General features: G+C 42.1%; 1 pseudogene; it reads left to right on the top strand.

Annotated features, from left to right (window-relative positions):
* Nucleotides 1–1,169: 1,169 nt before the first annotated feature.
* On the top strand, nt 1,170–1,774 carry LOC129083493 (ras-related protein Rab-9A-like; annotated as a pseudogene).
* Nucleotides 1,775–9,124: the final 7,350 nt, after the last annotated feature.

The raw sequence follows: 9,124 nt of genomic DNA, 5'->3' as shown, positions 1-9,124 counted from the left end.
CAAACCCTGAGCAGCCTCACTGTCCAACATAGTTTGTTAGAAGTTCAAAATGACAGCAGCAAAAAGATTAAGGTAGTCCAATAGAAAATGGTCAACATAGAAATACGAATATAAATTCTCTTCCATTAACAGTTCCTAAAGAGCAACTGAGGTCCACAAAATAACCTCTGCTTACAAAGTGAATCTAAAGCCATTGTGGCCCAAAGAAATGAAAAGTCCAGAATCAATTTCCCTTACCTTTCAGTATCAAACTACAAAAACATTAATGTTCAAAATTTACCCTTTCCAATTTCTTACCTTGTTCAGTTTTTGCATAGGGATTTTTCATCTTGGGTAAAGTTGTGATTCAACAGCTGTAGCTTAGGCTGCCTCAGAACATAATTAACAGAGTTCACAAGAAATGGTATTACTTAATGCTAACTCTTTCACAAACCACCCTTAAAAATGTCCAGAGTTAGTAGTAGAACATATAAGATTATCATAGCACTGGTCCCACAGCTACCAAATTTAGAAAAAGACTCAATCCTCAATCCCTAGGTCAGTTAGCCCAGGACAAAATTATATTCCCAGAATTCAGTACTTAGTCTAAACCAAAAAGAGTTGGCAAAGGCCAGTGCAGAGACTCAGCAGCATTGTGGAAAGGAGGCTACCTCCTTGGCTTGAGTTGTATCGGTACGCCAGAGTTTCTGCCCCTTGTCCAGGGGCCATGACCTAGAAGCTTGGGATCATTTGGAAATAGCTCTTGGAAAGAGATTATTTTTGGAAACTATGAATTTTCTAGATTGGGAGAGAAATCCACCTATGCGTACTATTTCCTCTCAGAGCAGGGAATTTAAGATACTGCTGCTTGATGTTGCTTCCTGGGTGCTGGACAGAGGCAACTGGAGTTTGGACCTGAGCAGCACTGCCGCCTTGTCCAGCCTGCGGGGTCCCCAACCCTCTCGCTTTCCTCTTTGCACCCAGACAGGCCAGCTGAGAACTCCCAGATGTCCTCTGTGTGGCCCAGAGAAATTTCCTGCACTCCTACAATGAGCGTGACACAATGGTAAACTGCTTCCCCTCCCCCCCATCCCCATTCCTGAGTAAATCTTCCCAAGAGCCCTAGAGATAATGAGGATGCTTGAACTGAACAAATAAGAGTTCTGAAGTCAAAGATCTTGAGGTTAATAATGGCAGGAAAATCATTGCTATTTAAAGTAATTCTTTTCAGAGATGGTGGAGTTGGGAAAGATTCTCTAATGGACACATATGTGACTAATAAGTTTGATACTCAGACGGGCCATAAAACAGGTGTGGAACTTTTAAATAAAGATTTGGAGTTAGATGGACATCCTGTTACCATGCAGATTTGGGACACAGCCAGTCAAGAGAGATTCAGAAGCCCGAGGGCCCCATTTTCCAGAGGTTCTGACGGCTGCCAGCTCACTTTTAGTGTCAATGATTCTCAAAGCTTCCAGGACTTGAGTAGCTGGAAGAAAGAATTCTTATATTATGCGACTGTAAAAGAGCCTGAAAGCTTTCCTTTTGTGATTTTGGGCTACAAAATCAACATGAGTGGTCTGCAAGTGTCTGCAGAAGAACCCCAAGCCTGGTGCAGTGATAATGGTGGCTACCTTTACTTTGAAACAAGTGCCAAAGATACCACAAATGTCACAGTGGCCTTTGAGGAAGCCGTTGGAACAGTGCTTGCTACTGAGGATAGGTCAGACCACCCGATTCACACAGAGACACTCATCTGCACTGAAAGCCCAAGCCCAGGTCATCTTGCTGTTGATCGTTAAACAGGCTGCCTGAGCCTTTTCATCAACTCACGCACACATACAACATGGAGATGAGAATTAGTGTTTGCAGCAATGGATCATCTACTCATAAAATTGCACTTAGCTATGCTGCTGCTTCATTATTGGGTGGGAGAAGGGACACATCCACTCATGGAAGAGTCTATTTACTCAAAAATGACACCTTACTAAAATTTATAAATTATAAGTTTTCTAATGATATTTAATTTAAATATGCAAGCCACAGAGCTAATAAATGAGATGACCAAGACTTTAATTATAATGAAAAAACAAAACACTTAATATTCAAGTAGTTATTTTTCCCCCCTGGGAAAACGAAGAACTACTTTTTATGCATGTCTATTTTTATGCAATTAGCTTTCTATTTCTTGTTCAGGGAAAAAAATTCTAAATCAATAATGTTAACTATTAAAGATTAACATCTAATGCATTTTCAAAACAAACAAATAAAAAAGTTATTGCTGTTTGAATAAAGTCTAGAAATTTGACCTGGTAGCCTCCCAGTCTTATTTGAGGTGCCTTTTTTTCCCATCCAGTATATTGAAAACCTTCTAAATTTCCATTTTGCTTTTGAACTCCACATTCCTAGTGTTAAAAAAAATTTTCAAAAGTAGCAAAATCATGACTCACATGTATATAAAATAAACATGTATTACAGATTTTATTTAAATAATTGATTAAATGGAAGAACCAGGTAACTGGTTCAAAGGAGAAGTCGAATAAGCACTAATTTTTATGGAGTAAGGAATGTTGAAATGAATGTGTAAATAATACAAAACTGGGTCTTGCACAGGATAGCGGTGTAACGGTTGTCCCTCCACAGAAGGATTCATTTCCATGTCTATAAACAAGAATTATTTAGCATTGCTATCAGTTATGTTTAATTTACTGAGGTACAAAATAGCTCCCACAGAATCAGAATGAGATAACAATGAAGGGTATGTGCTAATCTAGAAGTGACATAGTTACATGGTTTTCCATAGGAGCAAATATTTTCCCTCACTAGCACCCCAATATTGAATTGCATGTAGACCCCAGTTAGTTACGTAGCATTCACAGTGTTATGTGAGCAGGCCTTTACTGTCTTTGCCCATTGTCAAGAGCGTATGTTCATCAGACAGTCTTTCCTTTAAGTCGGCCTTTGGTCCCCGCTTGGATGTCTGACCTGGGCCTTCAGAACCGAAAGTGCTAAGCCGCCCGTATGACCACCAGTCCAATGGGTGACATTGGCACCGAGAAATAACAGGGAGCCAACACAGGTGACTATGCTATTCACATGGATTTTATTAATGCAGGTTCACTCAGCTTTTATTAATGCAGATTTAATCCAAATCTATACTAACCTAATAACAATACTAATTATTCAGAAACAATCAGTAATAACAGCACATGAGAGAATTAGGGGATAATGAACCCGAGTCCCAGAGTCTCAGCCTGCAGGTCCAGGAGACAACATGGTGAGCAAAGGAGTTGTCAGCATTTTGCAAGGAAGGACCTCTGGAACCAGGTGGGCAGCGGGGCAGATGAAGCTGTCAGTCCAGCAGAGCAGAGCCTCCAGCGGCCAATGCCAAGAGAGATCAGTGTGGCATGGAGCAGCACTCTGGTGTGTAGAGCTCAGCTGTCTCAGCTGTGGTCTGGAGACTGCACCAGTTATACCCTTGAGAGTGGTGTATTCTACCCTTCTAGGTCTCTTAATAAGTGCCTTGGTGCCCCAGATGGCAAGTGGGGAATTTGCCCAGGCCCCAGTGTGGGTGGTCCCACTCTGCAGACACGGCTCTTCCAGTCATGTGTGCAGATATCTTAGGTGTGTCTCCTTGCTAGATGTATCTAGCATGACTTACGTAGTTTCCCTCTTAAACCAAAGTGTTATGGCTGATTGGCAGCCATTTTGGTTGACATGAGTGACTCCACTTTTTTTATACTTTACCCTATCCTGACCAGACCAATGCCGTTTTATTGGTCCTGCTATCCACATCCATAGAGGCTGTTTTTACTCCCTCTTGCTGCAGGTTCACTAGTCCTAAGAACCCTGCCTTTTAGTCTGAGCCACATTAAGATCACGTGGTTGGGAGTACTTCTTGACTCCATGCACAAGCCCTGTGAATCCAAGGTTAGATTCTTCTATGTACACTCTTCCATTGTTCATGCAGATCAGCTAATGCTCCCTTCCAAGGTCTGGCACTCATAACTGAAACCCTCTGTCACACACACATGCACGCGCGCACACACACACACACACACACACACACACACACACACACACACACACACACACCGCCCCAGCTGCACTGCATTATAAAAGCAGAAGAAGAACACTGCTTTAAAAGTATGTCCAAAATAATCTCTTTTCTCAGTGGGAGGATGGTGGGTAGAAGTGAAAGAGGGTGTGATAAATGGTAATGGAAAAAATACAATAAAAGATAAACATTAACAAAATCTCTTTTCTATAAAACTGGATGACTGCCTCAGCTCCTCCAGCTATTAATCCCTCTGAGACCCACTGGTTTTGCAAGAACCCAGGAGGCCAGAGCATGCTTGCCTGTGTAATCCAAGGACAAGCTGCAGACTGCACAGAAAAGCCACCACTTGGGGACAATACCTTTGCTGAAGACAGCAATGCCAATGTGTCTGCTTGCTGACCAGCCTTCATGGTTGTCTGCTGAGAACAACCAGGGACCCCATACATTTGCTGGATGCTACTTGATAAAAAAAACAGCCACTGGCCTGTGAATAGAAAGCCTCATACGCAGCAGTAACCAGCAAGCTCCAAATACCACATGGCTTGAGGAAAAGAGACTTGGGCCTAGACCGCAGCAGGTAAAAGTTCATTGTACGGTGGTTCGGACTGACTGTGCAAATCACCATGGTCAAAAATCTGGGTGACCTGGCCCCATCTATAAAGCTCCATCCAAGACTGCTATTTTGGTACCCAAATTAACTCTACTCCTTATCTATTTCTCTAGGCTGGCTGCGAACGCCCCAATGCCGGGAGCTCCCCTAGCTCCAACTCACCCCCGCCATGCTGCAGTCCCAAGAGGACCAGGCAAGGAAGGGGTGAGCCTCTGCAGCCCAGCTCCTGCCACATTCTTTTGGGGAGGCACCTCTCTAAGTGGGAGGGTAAGAAAGCGGTGGAGAGGCCAGCAGCATTCGGGCTAAATGCTCTCGCTTCACACCCTCCACAGGAAATATAAGAGTGGGAAATAACTGCTCACCCAACACAAAGCGATGCCTTTAGCTTAAGATGTATTTCTGTTTCATGTATTACCAAGATAGAAAGACGGGCTCTCCCTTAAGCTGTGTCTACCATCTAATGTAAGATAGATCCCAATCAGAAAGAAGTTCAAAATGAGAGAGAGAGGGAAAAAAAAAATGAGCCTTAGAATTAACAGTAATAACAGCTAAAATTTGGGGATAGTTACTATGTGCCAGGCACTGTAAGCTCTTTACTTGAAGGGTGTCATTTAATCCTCACAGGAGCCTCAGAAAGGCGGATACTATTAATATTATTCTCCCGATTTTACAAAGGGAAATGAAAGCAGAGTGAGATTAGTACTTATCCAAGGCCATGTAGGCATTAAATAGTGGAGCCAGTCGGTCTGAGTCTAAATTCCTGCACTTGCATCATTGTAGCTCATGTGGAAATTATAGAAATATGAAGCAGGAAAAAGTTACTTGTTGTCCTACCACTGAAAGGCATCAACAATTTTTACTGAGATTTATAATGATCAGTATTTTTGCAACAATAGTTTTCATAGGAACCAAATGGAACTATTAATAAGTAACACCCTGAAATTTCTGTCCAACATTTTGGAATAGTCCTACTATGAGTCTTTTGATTTACAAAGTTTTTGTCGGGAATCCCAGCCAATCCTCTTCTTGCTTCGCCCTATCATGGGTTAATCCAAGCCTTCTCAGGGTTTGGCCCATTTCCATAATGGTACTTAAGGTCACACAGTAATGTGTTTCTCATGTCAGTGCCAAGGGCCACTCTTAGACCCTGGATACTATAACATGATTCTGCCGAACCTTTACAGAAAATGATCCCAGGCCCCCTGAGATACCATATGGCAAGCAACCAGATGTCATCCCAAAAGCATGACTCAGATCTTTGGGAAGCCAGCAGCCTCAGGGGACAAAGCTCTTCTAAGACCTTGGAGCTCTTGCAACACCAGCAACTGGTTGCCATGGGCAGCATCTCTAGGTCAGAGAACCCAGCCCAGAAGGTGTCTGGCACTTGAGAATGCAAGGGGCCTTAAAAGCTTGTGAAAAACAAAGCTGACCACCTTACCTGCGGCTATGACATCAGCCATTCACACACCCAGCTAACCCAGACCAATGGAATGTAGATTAACTGTATTTTACAGGAAAAAGATGAAAGCTCGGATTTTTCCCCCTCTTAAACCCAGACCAAAGGAAATAGGGTGGTGCCTTACATTGTCAGGGCCTCAAAAGGCTCCACATGTGATTGGGAATTGTTTTTTATAGAAATAAAATTGTGGCTGGTATAGGTTTTCTTGATCTTGGCAGCGGGTGAGAGAAGTTTGCTATATTCTTAGAGGCTTTGAAGTTTTGTGAGGAATTTTAAGTGTTGAGTTTCCATTTTATGTTTTTTTAAGATTTTATTTATTCTTTTTTAGAGAGAGGGGAAGTGAGGGAGATAGAGAGGGAGGGAAACATCAATGTATGAGAGAAACATCGATCAGTTGCTTCTTGCATGTTCCCAGTCAGGAACCAGCCTGCAACCTGGGCATGTGCCCTGACTAGGAATCGAACCAGCAACCTTTTGGTTTGTGGGATGCTGCTCAACCCACCTGAGCTACACGAGTCAGGGCAAGTTTTCATTTTAAAGATGGTATAAAAATTATCTTACTTGTTAAAAAGAGATAACTCCTTTGCAGTGATAATTTACATCTGAAACGGTTTTTTTGTAAAATAAGACTTATTTCTTAAAGCAGTGTTTTTCCCACTGAAGTTAATGGGCTTACTCTTGAAACTTTAACAGAATTTTTCTTTTCTTGAAAAGGTTAACATAGCTCTCAAATATTTCTCAAAAGTGAGAAATATTGGTTTGGTACATTTAAAAAAATTAAAGCTATAACATCTACTATGGTGTCAGAGGGATACTAGACTCATTGGAGTGATCACTTTGTAAGTTACATAAATGTCTAATCACGATATGGTAGATCTGAAACTAATATATGTCAACTGTAATTGAAAAAGAACTATATCGCCTAACTATAATTTGGGATTAGTCCCTCTTTATCTCAGTTTCTCTGCTGCATGACTTCTTCCCACTCATTTCCTTAAATGAGATGTCAAATCAGGTGGAATGAATATGCTACTGCACTCTCAAGTGGAAGGATGCAGACTTAATGGAGGGCATTAAGTATTTTAGGCATAAATATAGCTCTTGAGTGCAAAGCACTACACAGACAAGAAAAGAAGCCATTCTTACCCAGAAGCGTTGTGGGGCCAAGGGTATGACAACAGAGCACGCGCTCAGAGATAGCTGGTCCATTCCTTAAGCTTCTCCAGAGGGTAGACCATCCTGGTCATGATCAGCATGTGAGCTCTTCAGAAAGAGCAGCAGTGGGGCTTCTAATCTGGCAGGATGAGCAAAGTAAATCTCTATGGAGAGGACTGTTGCAAGGCATGGGTGAAAATGCACGTAAAAGTATCTAGCACTGTGCTTGGCATAAAGCCAATACTCCATACCTGTATCTTTATTCTGAACCATTCATTTCAATAATTTGAGTTGACAGACTGTTGTTTTAATTTATATTCTCAATAAGTTTTTATATTACGCTTACCTTGGACAAAGACTAAATGAACACACTCACATTTGACAAGCCTATAGTGGGTAGGTGTTGTGGGGAAAACTCAGTTCTTTTGTTGATGCAGTAAAGAATTACAGCTCAGCAAGTCTATTAGTGCAAACCAAGTTTATTAGTGATAAGTTCTCATGGAAAAGAATGGACCTAACCAAGGTGGGGTGGGGAAAGGGTATTAGTAAAGAGCAAGACAAGGGAAGGGCGGCAAACGCAAGGGCAGCAAAACATCAGGGCCTTTGTCCTGAGGGCTTATGTAGTTGCAGAATGGGGTAAGGGAGGTATATATTGATTGGTGGGTAAAGGTGGTGGCAGCTTCCCCCGCAGGAACATGACTACCCAAACATAGGAATGTGTGGAGGTCTGTTTCCCTGAATTCTTATCTTGCTCTAGACCACATTTGGTCATCTTTTTGTAAAACAGATACATTACAGAAGGAAGTTAAAGTTGAGGCAATTATTACTCAAAGTTACATATGGGCTCTTTCTATAAGTGCTAGGAACCGTGACCAGAGGCAGGCAATTAACCAAAGTTGTTTCACAGGCTTTTTCTTGGGGCACTGTGGGCCCCCGCCCCTTCCCTGTTCTAGACCTTGGGAGGAACACACCGTTTCAAAGGCTTCCTTTCCCAGACGGTGGAAACAATATAGAATTTCACAGGCTCCCCTCCTGCTGTGTTATTGTGTTTTTTAAGATGTTTGGAACACCCAGCAATCCTATCAGACCAGGCTCAGGACTGCTGGGTTGGTGGGTGAGGCATGCCTCCCTCCTCCTCCCTGCCTTGGTTCACTGTCTATCCTACCTAACATGCCTGCCATATTCCAGACACATGTGCTAGGTGATTCTACAGATGCAACCCCAGTCCCTCCAAAATCCCCCAATGTCTTGGGGTCAAACTGTTCATTAACAGCCAAATAAAAAACTATACTCCCATCACATACTGTTCTGGAAGCCCCAAACCCAAAGTTTCTAGAAAGAAACTCCCATTTTCTTACTAGTTTTCTGTCCAGCTCTCTTTATGCCACAATGTGGATACAGCCTCTTCTCCTTTGTTCCCCAAAGCACATTCTCCAGGGCTGATGTGCCCTTAAAACGAGTTCTGCTGCTTCTCTAGAAAACTGCCTCTGCATTGGGACTCTTATCCCAAACTCCAAAAGTGTCTTTCCATTCCTTAGTCTACCTTTAATTTCTGACTGCAGAGAAATCACCCTGCCTGGAAGGAGGGGAGCCCCCTCACGCCAGCCTGCTTACTATTGACTCTGTATCTAGATTCAAAATGCTGGATATACAGATTTGTTCTGGTGCTTATAAATGTCTAAATAGAAGTTAAGGAGTATCAGAAATGAGAAAGTTGTTTGACATTTGAGATTTTACAAAGTATTTCTATTATAAAGCTCTATCTTAGTTATTTAATTTTTGAAAACAAAGTACTTTTGGGAGTAAGCACTCTATCTATACTAATTTTGGAATTAGTCACCTGATGGACTTAGTTAAAAAC

Source organism: Pteronotus mesoamericanus, unplaced genomic scaffold, assembly GCF_021234165.1.
Source record: "Pteronotus mesoamericanus isolate MK-2021 breed Mesoamerican mustached bat unplaced genomic scaffold, CSHL_Meso_final scaffold_167, whole genome shotgun sequence".
Classification (NCBI taxonomy): Eukaryota; Metazoa; Chordata; class Mammalia; order Chiroptera; family Mormoopidae; genus Pteronotus; species Pteronotus mesoamericanus.
This window is presented reverse-complemented; position numbering and strand designations above follow the sequence as displayed.